This window comes from Apis cerana, linkage group LG10 (assembly GCF_029169275.1).
Source record: "Apis cerana isolate GH-2021 linkage group LG10, AcerK_1.0, whole genome shotgun sequence".
In the NCBI taxonomy this organism is placed as follows: Eukaryota; Metazoa; Arthropoda; class Insecta; order Hymenoptera; family Apidae; genus Apis; species Apis cerana.
The window spans coordinates 2,083,604-2,102,111 of record NC_083861.1 but is presented as its reverse complement, the minus strand read 5'-3'; the positions used below and the strand labels follow the sequence as shown (position 1 = coordinate 2,102,111).

Here is an 18,508-nt window from a genome sequence, read left to right as displayed (position 1 = left end):
AAGTCACCCAGACGGGGAGCATCGAGCTTATTAATTGCGAGCGCAGCTTGCAAATAAAGAATTAAGTGAAACTTTTTTTCGCTAGATTTTGGATGAGAATTTATAGATTGGCGAATAAAATTTTGTAGAAGATCGGAAAGAAAGAATTGGGATTATTTCTTCGTGCGGAATGGTAAGGATTTTTGCAGCAGCGTTACACTTGAAGACACTTGATTGTAAGAGCCATCTTTCATATTCGTTAATTTAGTTGCATTTCCACTGGCGCGAACAGAGGGTTCACGGATGAGACCTCCTCCGCTTACTTCACTATGAATTATCGGAAATGAATATTGAATATCTCTGATTCAATATTCGTCGGATCCTATCTGATATTCCTCTTTAATAAATTATATCCCACCGTGTGGTATAATTAACAACAAACACGTTCGTTTGTGCCAAGTGGAATTATCGGGCGCGATCAGAATACGCTTTCTAATTAATCCATAAATCTCTTACAACTTTATTAGAAAGCATTTAACAAACGTACTCGAATCCGTGCTCGGCAAATAGAAATCTAATCACACGTTTCATTATCCTATCCTTTGCATAAAATTCCTTCTAACTTTACAATAAAAAGAAAAAGAAAAAACCGACTAGTATGAAAAAATGCAATCTTAACATAAATTTTGCGGCAAATGAAAGCATCCTCGTCTCTCGCATACTTCGCTGCTCGTAAACTTCCCAAAACAAAAATTAATGCAAGTATGAACGGATAAAAAATGAGAATGAAAAATGGTTAAAGGGAAAAGGAAAGGGAAATAGTCCCGAAAGGGATGCTTGAAACATTTTGGGAATCGTATTGTGGCCAAACATCGTTTAGCGAGTGGACGGGCCCACTCTCGAGTGACCATTCACTCAGGATACCTACTGGAACAGAGGTCCGCGTCAAAGAATCATCACAAGTGCAGTCGGAAAAATGGCTCACGCTGTTTGGACTCGATCTCGAGCGATCTTTTGACCGGTATACCTTCGGATTTCCTAAAGGAATTCACGCTACTGAGAATCCTATTAGGCATCGTTAAAGCGGCTCCTTCGCCGATCTGCCAAACAGTCGAGTTTCTTTTCGATGAAACGTCGGCCTATACAAATCAGCACGTAACGGATATCTTGGCTTACCGACTGCGACAGAAACTGCGAGATTCCCTAGTATTTCCTTCGTTTCGAACTTCTGATCTTACTTGAAAGCCAAATCTTGGGATTTGAAATATTGTGCGTACGGTAAAACGGTTTTTAAGTTTTAGCATAATGGACAATTGTTGGATTTACTTGCTTCGAAAAAGGATTATATCCAAATTCTATTCTATGCGAGACATATGTGGCACTCGTTTCGTTTGGAAATCGTTTTCTTATCATTGATTGTTATTAATAACACTCCCATTAATTTAATTTCCATTATGAATTTTATTGGACGGTGAATCTGCTCAATTTATCCATTCCTCGTTTATTTACCATCAACGCCGATCACCAAACAACTTCACGAGAGTCTTAATTTTCACCCAAACCGAAGATCACACGTTCGAAACTTTACCTTTACTCGGCAGAAGAAATTCAAACAGTTTCCATCTTCAACGTTATTCACGCCGATATTTCGATCTAAATAATTCTCATTTCGCTTTCATCTCGAATCACCTTTCCACGTATTCGAAGAGGAAGGCCGTTGATGTACCGATGCACGACCACGAGGGCGCATCACGAACCCCAGCTCCTTTCCCAGCAGCACGAGGACCACTATCGACCAGGCGACAGTCGAGATCGGTCGAGACTTATCGGTCACCAGTTGCAATCCTGCCCACCCCCTCTTAGGAAATAATTCTTGTTTCAAGGAGGGGGAGGGCGGTCCAACAGTTAGGTCGTACATCGGCGTATCGATTTCAGCCACGGTCGACGAATTATTTCGAGTGATTCGCGGGGAAACAGGATCTCGAACGTGCTCGTGGCGTCCTTCGTCGCGAGGGAGAGGATCCCTCTCGCGGGGGAATGGGCGTAGGCGAATCTTTGATCTCGAAACTCGGCAACTGGAAGTCAAGCGGCGGCCATACACCGGCGCGACCCCACGGGAACTGGGAGTGCACCGTCTTCGATATCTCGAATCTACTTTGTGTCCTTCCAAGCGGTGCAGGTACAGGCCAGCGATCGCTGGGATATACGTTTCAATGATCTACGGCCAGGCTGGATCGAAGCCCCCGCTGGATTCCACGGACTCGGTGAATCCTTTTACGCGATATCCCGCAGATACCCGACTTTTCGAGAGGTCGCGAGATCCGTCGCCCCCGTGGACGTGGTTTGTAGAGGTTTATTGCTTGCGATCTGTATCCATTGGATAATGAGAGAACTTCGTGAAATTTTCAATCAATGGAGAATTATGAAATAAAAATCTTCTTTTTTTCTCGTAGAAAATAAGTTAGTTGATAAAATTGATATCAAAGCCGCGATACGAAAATACGTGAATATTCCTTTATTCAACTTCTTCCAATTTCTTCCATCGATCCTCGATCCACCGAATTTCTACGGAATCATCCATTGAAAAAAGAAATCGCAGAACCGGTGAGGAAGAAAAGTGTTCGATCTCCGGATGACGAATCAGCAAGGATGGAGCGATGATTAACATCGATCGTGACATTCGAGTATCGAGTGACAAAGTGGCCTAACACCACCAGACCCCTCCAAGACATCTGTTCCATTTGTCACGGGACGTTTTTCCGGGCCAGAGTGTATCGATACACACCGTTTCGACACAGCGGCATCCCTGTGAATAATTGTTGAATAACGCTAATGAGAGTCTAGTGGTTGAACGACGCGCGCCAGCCAGCTCTCTCTCGAACCGCGTCGAATCGCGCGCGTTTTGCGCCCGCCGGAAGAGGTTTTCCGTGAGAACGGCGCCTCAGACGTATTCGATACGCGTAATAACGAAGCTGCCTCTCGAGCGTGCATTGTATCGCGCCCTTAATCAGCAGAAATTTATGACGACGGGGGATGAAAATCAGTGGCTTCGTTCCTTTTCCTATCCAAACGCCCGCTAAATAATCGCCGACTTCTGATTAATCGTTGCAACGATCAACCACTACTGGAGTATAATAACGATTGATTAGAAGCACGAGGATACGAAGGAGGGGGACGAGGATACGAAAAATTCAATCGAAACAAAATTCTACAATAATTTTTCTTGCCTCGTCACTGAGCAATCTCTTCGACTCGATAAATACTCGTTGTCGATTAAATGTTCCCGATATTGAAAAATATTCTACTCTCTATAATTGATGGATGGCACACGAATCGAAACAAAAGGCTGGTTCGATACGTGGAAGGCGGCACGGGCCCTGAAACGTAATCCGCAAGGGACTACCAAGGGCCCTATCTGAAATTTAATATCGCGTCCTCGCGGTTTTCGCGATAAATCGACTGCCCACCGCCTACCGCCCACTCGCGGCATATTTAATTACAGAAAATCGCTCGACCCTCGCGCGGACCTCCCCACGTGCGTCCACGCCGCGAGTCAGGGCATCTTTCAGAGTCGCTGAACAAAGAGTCTTAATGAATTCCCTCAAACGCGAACGAATCGATAATTACCCGCTTGCCCGATCCCCTCCCCTCGCCTCAGATCCAATCTCCTTCGGAATGATCACTTTTTGATCATTCAAAGAGGCCTTGAGTATATCGAAACTAGAAATGGTTAAAGTTTTTGTCCTTTTTTTCTCTCCCTTTTTTTGTAATTGTATCCAATTCAAATCACAAATTTGGTTTTTAAAATTGGGGAAATCTTGGGGAATATAATTCTCTTTTAAATTTTAAACGTAATAATAATTGTGTGTGATAAAGGATCCGAAATACTTTCCTTCCGTGCAGATATTTGCCTGGTCGGATCGACGACACCAGTGACGGTCTAACCCCTCCGTCTAAATAGGCTTAATGGATGACAACTATAAACTACCGGGCTAGTACATAACACGGAACCACCACGGTGAATATATCGTTCCGCACGATTGAGCGCTCCTTCGAGTATACACTCTCGTAACTGCCTCACTTTCAGTCGATCAACCTCTCCGCTGTCATCTCTCGGCTCCCCTCCCATTGTTTCTATACGTTACAAAATGCACCCTGTAGCGAGACCAGCTTAGCTGGAAATATTTCCTCCGCGTTAATGAATCGAATCGATCACAAGTGACTACGATACGCGTCAATATCACTAGACTCTAGGATAGCTACGAATGATATAGCGTAGACGATCTTCATTCGTCGACGATTACGAATATTTTGAAAGAACCGCTCCCCAATAAATAAATAAAAAGGAGGATCACGATTCGCTCGATATCCTTGATGAAATAACGGAGAAATATCGCTCGAACGAAAGTGGAAGCGCAACGAGGCGAGACAGAAACTGCCCCTCCTCGTTTCCGCGTGTAAAATCCGCTAAACAGGCAGCTCGGGCTTGGACGACGTGTAATCCAGGGAGGGGGAGGATGCGGGCACGGTGGCCACACTTGGTAATTGCCCTTTTGCAGGGAGGAGTTTTGTCCCTTTTTCATCCAGCAACCGGCAACAAAACCGCAACGGCCACAAATCTAACCGCACGGTGACGCGCACCGTTTCAGCGCGGCGACGCGCGTCGTTCGATAAATCTGCTCCGTTCGGGAGCGTTCAACGCGGCCCGAATGAATGGCGTCACGGGCCGACGAGCATGCTGAATGCGCCACGCCGGCTCGTTGACACGGTAGTCAAAATATTGAGGGAGTGGAGTGGATCCATTCGGCTCTCGCCCCGTTCCCTATTTTCTTTTTTTCTTCTTCTTCTTCTCTCTTCTTCGCTCTTCGTGGCATTGTGGAAGGTCTGAGGAGCGGTTCCAACAGCTCTCACTGCTGAGGCAATTTTCGTTTGGAAAAGTCGCATATGTGACGGTAGTTGAACGGATGGCGCGCAATTGGAACGGGCGGAGTTGTTACTGCATGTGCAACGAAGATTGGAAATTAGGAAAGTTTACGAAAGTTGTAGCAAGATCTCTTTATAACGATATTAAAGAACCGGTGTGTGCCCCGAATTTCGTAACGATTTGGAGTGGGAATATTGCGTTCGTGACACGTGAAACTTATAATAATGTGTACTGTATTGGACACTGAGTCTATAATATAAATTTATAGCAGGAATATATCTATTTCTTCTACGGAGTTCTGATTCTGAATAAACTCGAGAATTATTGGTAATTCTTCCCCTATTAATTTTGAATTCCAAACTCGATCGATAAATAGAAGAGGACGGAATTTAAATAATTTCGATTCTGAAACTCGGCATTTAACTGTCCCATAAATCACCCGAACGTCGTAATAAATCCGACACCTATTTATCAATTAAAAAACACGTAAAAACATAACTGGTCGTTAATAGAAACGAAATATGACCAATCAAAAAGAGAGACAGAGAGAGAGAAAGAGAGAAAGGGAGAGAGAGAGAAATTTTTAACAAGCTTAAGGAAAGAAAAACATCGTTTTGCTCGCAACGATTCACACTATAACGCAATTATTTCTATTAAATATCCGTCCAATAACAGAAAGATAATTAACGAAATATCCAGACCTGTTTTCACGAGATTATACAAATCAACCGTCTCCTGAAACCCGAAATAAACGGTCGTTAAATCGAAGATCTCCGTCGTGGAGAATGTAGGAAAGAAATCGCGTTGAGTTTAATAGCGATAACCCGTTCGTTCCGTTTTTTTTCTCCTTTCATACGAACACGATGGAAATCGTAAAAGAAACGCCTATGCCTTCTCTCCGTGTTTCAATACACGGGGGTTGCTCGAATTCGAGATTGTGGACGGGGAAAGAAGAAACGATTCGAAGGAAAGAAGAAAAAGAACGCTCGTTATCGAGAGGATTCGTCCAAGCGCTTTATGCGAAGCTCGTAAAAAAAAGCCGATGGCCGATTTATAAGGCGAGTCAGCATAGAAATTGGGCCAGCTTAAGAAGGGAGACGCCGGTCAAGAATCGATCTCCTCGAGTTTACCTGGCCTGTTAACGAGACACATCTGTGTGCGTGAATTGCCCAAGCATATAAATACCATATTCCTCGTGATTTTGGCTAGGAGCAACGGGTTCAACTTTCGATTAATCTCGAGGAAGTGTCGGTTCTTTGGATATCGAATTTCGCCAGATCATTTTTGAGTAAACGAACGTAATTCGAACAATTTATATACTCGATCTTGGCAAATATCTTTTATCCTAGCCTCTTGAAAACATCATCAACGTTTAAATATTTATAATCTCAGTTTGGAAAATTCTCACGCGCAAAGAAGAAGTGCATATTTTCATGCAACAGCTTCACTTTACTTTGAAACGTCGAAATTCAATTTAAATTTAATTTCGGTACGGAAAAGCGCCTCGTGTCGTTTACGCAACTCTGAACATCATTAATTTATTCACGAGAAAACGCGCGATTAATCCGCTTGGTTCAATTCGACTCGATCCAGTTGAACGTAGTTAATCATCGCGCGGACATGGTAAGCGGATTACAGTGTCATCGAGTCGGGAAATCCAATCGATTGCGACCTTTCTTTCCAGGCTAATCCCTCGCCTCGCTTCCACGAAACTCGATCGCACGGGATTCGGGAAATGCGGCCGCGTGCATCCGGCTGCCGATTAATAAATCATCGTTACATCGAAAAGTCGCGTCGTCATCGTGGTTCACGTTCAAACGATCCCGGGCTTCGATCGGCCACGAGGCCGTAATTGCGTCATCCTCTCCGCTCTAAGGAGATTCATCACTAAAATTATAACGTTTCGCGGGCCGTGCAACGCGTTCGATTCTCGTTAACGCGTTGCGTTCGATGATTTTGCAATTTTTTTCCTCCAACAGCCGACAGCGTTGAAAAGAAGCGAGTTCGTTGAGCTTATGTTGAGCGATGGGGTTAAGATCCATGGAGGATGGAACAGATTCGAGGATTTTATTATATAGAGTGTGGTGTAATCGTGTGAAGAAGAAAGAATTAACATTGGTGAATCAGAAATTGATGCAAAGTTGGCAAAGTACGTTGGTTTTTATCTGGAACACGCTTGAATATGAAAGTTAATAATAATAATAATAATTAATAATTGTTGGAGAAATAATATTTTGCACTGGAAAATGTCGAATAATTGAACAAATCGAAGCGAAATCGTTTCGAGGATTCCAAGTATTCACGAGACGAATTAGGGTCAAAGATTCGATTAGATTACGTACTTGTTGCTATTTATAGAATGTAGGCTATTGTACGAGTCATTGTCCATTCTCCCAAGATTTCTTCGATTCCGTTCGAATTTCAATTTTATTAGTTTGAAAAATCTATCCCGTGTACATTTCGCCATTTTCTTTCTTCTTCTCTCGATCTTGGATGGAAAATGTAAATATAAATATAGGAAATTCTCAGAAAGGCATTTCGAGCTTCATTGAAAAGTCAAACTGATCCTGTTTCGTTACGGTGCCACACCGATGGACAGAACAAAGATTTATGACCAATTCTCATATTTTGTGGCATCCCTTCTAGGATGTGGTCATCCGCAATGCAGTCAAGTGTTGTATTGTAAATTAATGAAAAAAGGTAAAGGGTTTTAAATTTTAGCTGAGAAATGATCGAGAGTGGCTACTTAGAAAAGAAACGATAGCACATAAATATTTCGAATTCTTCTTTGTTTAGTGAAGGATCTCCAATCGATTTGGATTGTTGTTCGTTTCTAATTGACTCCTCGATGCGATTGAATTATTTTTACGATATGTATCTGATAACGAAGAAACATTCGTAATCTTTGATATTTGATTATTAAAGTATGATTACAAATTGTTCTTACGTATTTCTTTCGTTACAATAATTGATATCATCTTGTTCGTCTGGATTTTTAACATCTTTTCTTCTCTTTCTTTTTCATCTTATTATTATTATTATTATTATTATTATTTTTCCCTTTCTTTCTTTCTTTCTCTCTCTTTTTTTGATATCTATAACTAGAAGTTATAAAATAAGATCATTGTGAAATATTAAATTATACGATGAAGAAAGTTTAATAAAGAAAAATAAAATAAAATAAAATAAATAAAATAAAAACTGTACACCGCAATAGCATGTATCCCTGTAGTTGAATGATAGGGAATAAACGATATTTAATAGTTAACATCAAGAAAATCCGCCATCTATCTCAGCGAGAAGCGAAATTGATCAATCTACCAAATAATAAATCATTTCATTTTTAAAAAGTTACGCAATAATGCGTAATTCCGGCAAGAAATCCTCGAGAAATTTCTAATTCATTTAGTTCCTTTCAATCTCACTTCTATTAAATTACTCGATTAATTTTCCCCAAATACCGCTCTCAAACAAGAAACCGATTCTCATCATCAAAAGATCGTCCAAATGTTCAAGCTGTAACAACCTGTAACAAATAATAAATCATTTCTTACTTTCAAAAATAATGCTTCTCTAAATTCGAGAAATTTCTAATTTAATCTATCCATCTTCGATTTCACTTCTGTTATATTGCTCGAATAATTTCGAACGAGTACACCGAGTCCCCGAACGAATACCAGGAACCGAGCCTCGAAAAAAAGAAAAAAGGAAAAAACGAAAAAATCCAGATAGATAGAACTCACTTCCCCGAACACAATCGTAAAATCGGTATGCGCGATCCGTAGCACGGAGAAAGGTGCGCAATAGTGCGTCCGTATCTCGAGGGGGAGGGTCAGAGGTTAGCCGCGTAAAAGCGGGAAATTTCGCGGCGGCTCCTTTTGCCCTCTCATCCTCATTTCCGCGAAACGCGATGGAATATTCGCGACACGAACCGCCGGTAAATTCGATCGTACACTCGTACGGTCGTCATGGTCGTTTCCTAGAACCCGATGAGGAGGCCGATCTCGTCTCGCTGGGGCCAACGCGATTGCGATATCGACGCAGACACGATTCTCCACTTCGTTCCCGCGCCTCGATCTAGCGAGCAATTACGACCGTGTTTTTAAACCGTTTCCGCTTTTGAACGACGTTTGAAAACGCTCGGGCTAATCGCTCGCCCCGTATCTCCCCACCCCTCCTCTCGCCTCGCCTCGCCTCGTCTCGCCTCGCCTCCTCCTCCCCTCCCCCGTGCGTATTCTCGTTAACGTCACTCGTTTCGAAGTGCGGTATCAATCACTGGAAGCACGGTTGACGTTTATGCGATGCCTCTGATGCGAATGACTAATCTGCGAGAGTTGGAAGAGTTAGTTTTATTCGAGATCAGAGTCGTTTTTGGGGATAATTGTGACGAATTTTTCCAACATGCGATTCAATGGTTAATGGTTATTTATTTTTCCAAGTTGTGGAAAAACCTGGAAAAATAAAATATTTTTATTAATATGGAAAGTTAACAATTATATTATATTTTCTGACGTATTTTTTTTATTTTTTTGTTATAATATAACGATGTATAAATACGGTGCAAATGTTTAACGTCACTCGTGAAATTTTAAGTATGGTAATGATTATAATGGAACAACAATTTGTCATTGATAATTTCAATTTCTTTCCACAGAAACTGACACTGTTAATATCCATTATTATAATTCGGCTCTATAAACAATGAAACGTCCATCATTTTGAGATGACCACTTCTAAATCAATCAAAAACCGAGCATCATTTATCTTCAACTCAACACCAAAAACATCAAAGGTTCCCAAATCGATTGGTATTGGTATGCACCGAAACAAAACAAGCGTTTCACAGTTATCCACCCGTCCGTCCGTTCAAAATGTTGACAATTTCACAGTAGACCTGCTTCCAAATCTTCTTTCCCAGATTTTCATCCTAATCCATGGAGTAAGTACCGCCCACTTCTTGCTCCTTGTTCCTATTCTTTGTCCATGTGGATGGATCCCATTTAAATTGGGATTAACGTAGAATGCACCTTTCCAACAGGATCGTAAGTGCACCAACACCATCACGATATTTACGATTATTTGCTTTCGGTATGATTCACGTTGGTGATCCCGTAGCGAGGATTAACCAGTCTCTCTCTCTCTCTCTCTCTCTCTCTTACTTTCTTACTCTCTCTTTCACTCCTCTCTACGGTCAATCCAAGGATTAGACACGGTGTGTTGGTTAACCAGATTGCTGGTTCAAAGTCCTCGAGATAAGATTCGAACGATGACACCGCAATTCCCATAAATAGATAATATCGGTCGAAATGATTATGCTATAGATGGAGATCTTCGTCTTAGGGACAATTGCTAATGGCTCGTCTGCCAATATTTGTGGCAAATTTAACCATCTATTATTTTTATATTGTAACATTTTATAAACTGGAGAGGACGATACGACGATTATATAATATTGCTTCTTCCAATCTCGCAATGCATTAACGTATTATGCAGTGATATCGTTTCTCGAATCGGATCGATCGATCGATCGACGAGAGATCGAGAAATTAGACAAAGACAAATTGTCCGGATGTCTGTGAACGAACCTAAATTTTCCAGCATTAAAGACAATCCTTTTCCGCAGAGACAACCAAGACAACCTCCAGTCAAAAAGAGGCATCATTTGTTGTTTCCTTCTGCTCGACATCTGTAACGGTACGCGGTTTAAGAAGCGATGAATTGGCTTTTTCGCTTCAGCCCATTTTTGTTCATACAATATCACCACGACGAAAGAACAAACGCGGTTGTAAGTATCCTCGGGGACCCATCTACCGGTATGGGCCCGTTCTCTATCCTTTCCTGCGCTCTAAAGATTTTGCCCACGAAATCGTGGACGCGCAGGGCGTGGTTCCACTGGCATAAGCACATTTCGGGAAATGGGATTATCCTAATACTAATAAATACGTTGAAAAATTGTCATCTCTTGCCTACCGATAGAACAAATCAGTTCCACAGCTTCTTTCCCTCCCTCTACGTTTGTTTTAACGAATAGACTGTTTTTTATCTACCGCCTTTTTCAACGCTGTTACTAATTTTCGAATGATTTTTTAATTGGAGGATCGAGAGAGAGAATTTTATTAAAGAAGAAAATTCAGATGGAAAGAATCAAATTTCATTTGAGGATGATCATATGAACTCTAATGTAGAGTTGCATAAATTAAAATGATATTTTAAGAGTGGAATTTCATTTGAAAGATGTAACGTTAGAGGGAAGTTTGAAGAAGGTGTTGAGGATTGACGCAAATTTTGTTGGCAAGTGTAGATTTTCAATGAAAATCTCGAACAGATCGCATACTTTCCATTGTTAGATAATCTCTTCCAAAGAATCTCTTTCGCTATTTCTGAAATTTTACCTGAACGCGTAGTTATCGTCCTCATCTTTTTCAATCTTTGCCTACCTTTCCCATATTATGCGAAATACCAAATAATCTTCGATCAAATACAATAAAAAGTATAATAATAATAATCGAGGATTTAGTAAAACTTGGCAAAATCATTTTTAATATAATCATTATTATCATTCTATCTTCTCTAATCATCACAAAGCCAATAAAAAAAAATTCAAAATGTGTCGATATATTTGACCAATCTCTTTCACCATCAGAAAAAAGGAATTTATCTCGCGTATTATACTCGCCAACAAAGCTATCTAAACCTCCAAGATGAAATTGCAATCGTACTATCTAAATCTGCACCAGACACCATTATGACGCATGTGGGTCAATTTTTTATTTAGAATTCTGTTTCCGGTGGAAAGGGAACACGATCGGATACAAAAGATGGAAAAAGAAAATGTGAGCACAGCGGGAATTCTTTGCAGGAGAGCACGCAAGAGAGAGAGATTATAGGTGAAACCTATAATCTCTACGCCTGGATTTATTTAACATTTTAAACCTCTAGAACATCTAGAACAATCGGTTCTTTGAATATTAAGTATTCAAAACAATACTTTTAACAAGTTCAATGTGGTTTTCCAAATAGAGTAGAAAGCTCCAAATATTAATGCCATAGTTAAGTATTTTCAATACTTCAAGTTACAATACTGTTACAATACTGTAAGTTTTATAAAAAGTGCAAGTATTGTTGAAGAGATTAGAATCGCTTTCTAATCTTATCTGACAATAATTTAAATAAACGATATATTTTCTCTCACGATTTCTATGAGAAGAAATTTTAATTATTTCCAGGTTTTCTCGAATTTGCCCTGTTAATAATTATTTGGAAAAATTCGAACGATTTCATAAATCATCTAGATATATTAATTTTTCGTCATACACCACGAAACATCTATTTTATTACTTAAAAATTGATTCGCAAAAGTTGATATATTTATCGCGATATTATTATTGGTTAGAAAATTTGTTCAAATCTCGTGGATAAGGGAAACTATAAACTATACTATTAAAATGATTTGATTCGAGGCTAGATTACACTAATATTTACCCCCTAAATATTTAAAATAATTACAATATATTACAATATATAAAGTAATTACAACTTATAAATAATTATTTCCATCGTATCGAATAAGTAAATAAATTTATTTATACAATTTATATATTTTTTAAATATAGAGAAACGTTTTTTTATACTACACGAAGCACTAATTGTAACAGAGATAAGAAAATCGTTACCCATAATTTCTCGATCCGAAACTAGACACGGTTTTCGAGCTGACAGCTCGAAATCATCCTCGTCGAGACAAATTAACGAGCGGATAATGAATAAAAAAAAAACGACGGAATTCAATCTCTCTTATATATGTATAAAACGGACGCTACGTCGATAGCGTCCATTGACGTTGAATTATAGAGACCGATTCGAAACTTGTAAAGTGGCAAAAAAACCACGGGGCAACGGTGATATGATAGAGTATCTCGATATTTCATCACCGAAATCGCGTATTAACTTGAGCTGTCATCATTAAAATGGTAATATTCACTTGGAAAAAGTGAAATCAATTTGTCTAGAACGATATTAGATGTATAGAATATCTCTAAACGGGTCCATCATCGATTATTATTTCAGAGTGAAATTTTCTGGGGAGGGGTCGTCTAATTGTTTCCAAGCTGGGCTTGGAAAGTCATCGTGCGGCCGCAAGAAGAAAAACCCAGAGCCACGTGGACCACGCTGGTACTTTACGACGATTCTAACCGCAGTATAATTGTAAATTCCAACCGTTCGTTGGTCGTTTCGCGAGATATCGTTGTACGGTGTACTGATTAAATAATGAGATTGCATTTCGTCGTTTCGCAAAATGGAAATTTAACGTGATCTTATCGCGTTAAAATATTTCTATTAGAATTGCGCTTCTCAAATAGGTTGTACCGCCACGAGTTTTATTCGCATTCGCGTTTTAAGGATCTGTGTAATCTTTTTCATTGATGCGGGAGGACATTTCTTATCCAAGAAAAGCATATTCTAATTTTTAAACTCTTTTGCAAAATAAATTGACTAATATTAGAAAATTAACAAGTCGAAAGTAGTGAAGAATCAAGATGATTATTCTACCTAGATCATTTTCCAATTACCAAAGTTAAAATTTTGAAAACGGATAAATATTCTAGATAGAAGAAATTTCGATATTTTGTATGCAGAATTGCAAATAAATATCGATTCTCTCTGATTTTGTTAGAAAAAAATGTATTCCTCGATGCAAGTAATGTCAAAGTTGGATAGGATATTGTTCACGTGTCATTCCTGATAGGATCGACATGAATGATCGACGTATTTATACCGATACTTTACAAATTTTTACCGTCGTCGATGCCCTGTTTCTTTCAACGAATTTACCTCGAGCAAAAAGCACGCGTCGATTCTTTCGAAAAGAGCCGATGTCGATGATAGATTACGGCTAATGGGCAATCGATTAAGATCGATCTCTGATTCAAACTGTCGTACTGTTTACCCTGTCGCTCTAATAATCGATCTCGAAAAAAATTGATTCTTAATAACAAAATATCAGGGACGAGCTCGTGATGCGAATTTTATTATAAATTCATAACAAACGTTTCCCTCTCAAAGCAACGACGATTAATAAGATCAAAAGTAACGCGATCGTAATCCCAGATGGAATAGTTCCAGATACATGAATTTCCCCGTAAAATTCGCGAGGATGGAATAAACGTAAGAAAATCCGGCCCATTCCTCCAGGCAATTCATCCACAAAGTCTGGATCTCGATCTTCAAATCGTGTACGAGCCCACCCCTCCCCCGAAACTCGTCCTTAACCACGAGCGCAGGAACGGCGTGCTTCGCACCCAATCGGGCGATCACGATTCCCCGCGGCCCCCATAACCGCAAATCGTCTCGCGCGGGAAGGACGTGACCTCGAGGAAGCGGAGTACGGGTCCGTGGGGAAAAAGGAGCGCGTTACGGTGCACGCGACAGGGATGGAGAGAGAGGGAGGACGGTTCGTGGCGAGGAAGCGACAGGGGAAGAAGGAGGGTTACAACTTGACGTAACTTGACCTTTGCTCGCATCCTCGCGATAGGGGTTCCATAGGGGGGGAGAGGGGGGAGGGGAGGGCCACAGTAGCACCGGCCAATCCCCATCTCTTCGCACCTTTCGCTCCGCAACAAACTCCGCGCTCTTTCCACTCCCCTCGTATCGTCCCTCGATCTTTCTTTCTCTCCACGGGGGAACGTTTTTCCACGCTCCACAACCTTGTTGCCCTCCGCAACCGTTGTTGCCTCGAGCCGGGGTTCGAGACGAGCCAGCCGGACCCGGCCAACGTTTACTTTACTGCCGTCACGTATAGGCCGTGGCACGGCGGCAGAACACGGCGGAGGGAACGATCATGTCTACGTAAGCGGGGCTACCAGCGGCGGAACGGCGCTCCGTGGAGGAAGCTGCCTTACGGTTCCTCCACCGCGGCGCACGAGGCTAGTTAAGATAGCGATCCGAGCGGGCCGGCTTGGAACAATGCCGTAAAGAAGCGGGGCTGCCAGTGAATCAGCCCTTATGGCGAAAACGTGAACGATTAGTGGCCGTCCGTGTTAACATGGATCCGTGAGACCTAACCCTGCTAGGAGCCGGGTCCATTCAGTCCAGCCAGCCTCTACGGAAGCTCTCCCTCTCCTCCCCCTCTCCCTCTTCTACAACGGTAATTGCGAAATAGCGCGATGACCGCCGACCGGGGTGGTCGATCCGATTTTTCCCCCATTCATCGGATCAGATCGTCGTTAAATGTCCGCCAAAGGCCACCAACGTGGCTGCTCGCGGCCGACTTTATTGGATTTAAGCTTCACTTACGATAAACCTCCCCCGTTATCGCGCCGTTGTATCGTTCCTGGCCGTGTTGTCAATTGTTGTCAGGGAGCGATGAAGTTACGTCGCCTCGAGGCCTTCCTCAATGCACCGTTTCTTGTTGGAATGCGTGGTGGGTATGGATGAAATACACCATAAAATATACGGCGTAGGCAGGGTGATTCGCGCGAACAGGCGACAGTCCACGAACAGTTGGATCTCTGGATCTCTTTCCAAGGTTGGAGCAGGGAACAACATGCCCCTCCCTCTCCGTAAACAGTCGTTGGCGATTCATATTCCAGGTCCAAGGAGTCCATCAGGGGCTAGAAAAAAAGTGTGCTCGTTAATCGGGGCCACTTGAAAGGTAGCGTGGAATGGAGAAGGATCCGTCCTCGTGAGGACGATAAAGAAGAGAAAAGAGGGGGAGAGGAAAAAAAAACGCAGTGAAACGCGCTACAGGAAGGCAGAGAGAAGGGACAATCGCTCGTCAACCGGCCGTCAAAACATCCCCAAGGATCCATGGCGAATCGGATTCTCACACACGCGCGTACACACGGGAGAGGAGGAGGTCGCAGCAACGATAAAGTGGAAGAAGTGGAAGTACGTTTGCCCGATCTTTCTCAGCTCTCAGGAGGTCGCACGACAATGTGTGGACCGCAAACAAACGAGTGGCAACGATAGGGGGCGCCAATGCGCATTCAAGACGAGACAGACTGTCATTTGTCACGTCTTTCACGCTCTCTAATGACACGCACCGCTTTTGGACGCGTTCTTACGCCAGCCGTCCAGGCACCTGGCATCGAGACTCCAGGCTTTATTATTTCCTTTTTTTTCCGCGTTCCTCCTCTTCCGCGTGTCCCTGTCTGCACCGCGCCAACTTATACACGCGCTCCTCTCTCTCTCTCTTCCTCCCTGCATCGTTTCGCCGCTATCATCGTGTTTCCCGCTTCTTTTTCCACGGTGCTCGTGCCTTCGAGACGGTTGAATTCGATTTGTTAGGATTAACAAGAGACCCGAGCTCGCCGGAAACGATCCGAGTTGCTTGGGATAAGGGAAAAAGTTTTTGTGGAGTTCACAGTCGATTCGGTTTCTGATCTGAATGAGAGTGATCGTAATGAAGTGTCCTCTTGCGCAATTGATTTTGAAAAATTATAACGAATAGTACTTAGTCCTTGTAAATCGATCTATAATTTTATCATATTCAATTTTGAATTGTTCAAAAATGAATTGTGAAAAAGTGATATCATCTACAAAAAAATTTCTCTCATACTTTTACTCACCAATAGATCTTATTTTCATCTTGCAGCAAAGAAAATTCAACATAATCGATCAACAATATTAAATCATCACTTACCACCAAAACTACGGCAAGAAGAATCCTATCTTCCATCTAGACTCAACGTAATCCACTTTCAATCCTAAACTCGAAAACGAGCTGCGAGAGGCCAAACCCTTCTCATCCTTAATCCAATACTCTTCTAATCTAAATCACGTTAACTCGAACTGTATCTCGTCCCAACGTTCGAACCCTCCACAGAGAGAAACGTGTTAACAGCAATCACTGCACCCCTTAACTATGATCGACGCTCCATCCACCATTGTAAATCCCTCGCGAGATTTATCACAACGTCGATGTGAACACAGGCATGCCAAAACGCTATAACCCCCCTTAAAGAGGGAAAACACTTGCGCTTATCCACCGATCGTTCGAAACGAATTGCAGAGGAATCCGAGCTTCCTCGCCTTCCCAGCTCCTTCGCGGCTTCCTGCTACTCCTCTATGATTTAACCCCAAGCCAAGCCTTCCTCCCGGCATGATTTAAACTCATTGGGTGCCACGTCCGTGCGCTCAAGTCCGACACGCGCGTTCACGCATACAGCAACGCATCCGTTGAACCGCATCCACGTTCACCCCACGTTGCCAAGGCAAAACACCACCACCCACTGTCTGGTAGCAGGCCGTTAAAGTGGACCACCCGAGTGATATTTCCAATTCGAGTTATTTCTTCCAATTCTTTTCGTTCCTTTCCAAGATTTTTGTTGTTTTCGTCGGAACGTAACACGAGAGTGTCACAAGTGTGATGATAATACGCCTTTCGATCACGAAATTTGATAAGATGAGAGTAGACGCACGATAATTAATCGATAATTTTCTTAAACGTGCGCGATACGTGCGGTCGTGGATAGTGTCGAAAGAGGAATAACGTTTCGACTTTGAGTTTCGTACGTTATAAATTGTACGAACAGGTGCGTTCCGAAATATTATAAACAGAGGATTAAACTTTGTGTTCGTCGTTACGAGTGTTTGTATATAATCTGGTAAATATTGAAGTCGAGCGTATATACGTATCATTTGTTGTTGAGGAGATAAACGAATATTTGGAGGATAATAGGATTATAGGAGTTTTTCAGGTAGGGAAAATATTTCGACAAGTGTAAGATACACGATATTACGATGCAGTACGAATAAAAAATTGTATGAGCCATTCTAATCAATCGATCGACTTTCGTAAGATTCAAATATTTTCAATAGAATACGAACCTATTGTTAGACTTCATGCTGCCACGGTATGGAAATATTCAAATGGAAGATCACGTTTCATGAATTATGAAACTGGTTATTAAAAAAATTGCTGGCTCTCAGCCGTCGAGTGTTAACTAAGAAATGTTCTATTGAAACGTCTACAAGTATCGACAGGTACTACGATAGCGTAAACGATCGATTCGAATTTAAAGATCAGTTACCCGTACTTTCGATCGTATCTTTTACGATAATTCGCATTAAAATAATTTCTTTTTTCACGTTCTCCGATAAATCGATGGAATACACATTTAAACTTTAACCTTAATACACGTAACTTCAATAATCTAATTACAATTATCCAAAAGAGATTTTCTCTGACCATTTTCCCTTTCAAAAATTTCTGCAACGCGTTCAACCTTTAGCCACGTCTCTCGTCTCAACCTGGAGATCTACAATCTACTCGAGTCGAAATTTACGAACGAAATTAAGTGCACAGATGGCCGAGGATCGAAGCCGATCTCCAGCTTTCTTTCGAAACCTTCGATCGAAACGCGGCCAACCCGCTCTGATCCATATCTGTGCACGCTTATTTGAATAACAAAATCGTTCGAACCACGAAAGGAGGAACGGAAAAGGGCAACGGGATGCTCATCATCGTCTAACCCCTGACGCATGTGCTCTCGAGCAGTCGTGTACCGAACGAGGATCGTCTATCAAACGACGACTAGAACAATGGCCCGTGACTTAGTAGGAGCGCCTCCGCAACATGACACGGCGTGTAGAACGCTCGCGTCC

At 41.8% G+C, this 18,508-nt stretch overlaps 1 protein-coding gene across 12 annotated transcripts in view; it reads right to left on the bottom strand.

The window, feature by feature from the left end:
- Window positions 1-18,508, bottom strand: part of LOC107994194 (protein embryonic gonad-like) — a 94,840-nt gene that overhangs the window by 36,950 nt on the left and 39,382 nt on the right. For 10 of the 12 annotated variants that reach the window (XM_062081070.1, XM_062081073.1, XM_062081077.1 and 7 more), the window contains one exon: window positions 15,197-15,513. The gene's annotated coding sequence lies outside the window, so the exon portion shown is untranslated. Of the gene's footprint in view, window positions 1-8,364; window positions 8,430-15,196; window positions 15,514-16,544; window positions 17,346-18,508 lie in introns of those variants that run through there. The other 2 variants (XM_062081071.1, XM_062081072.1) reach the window with 2 other exon arrangements.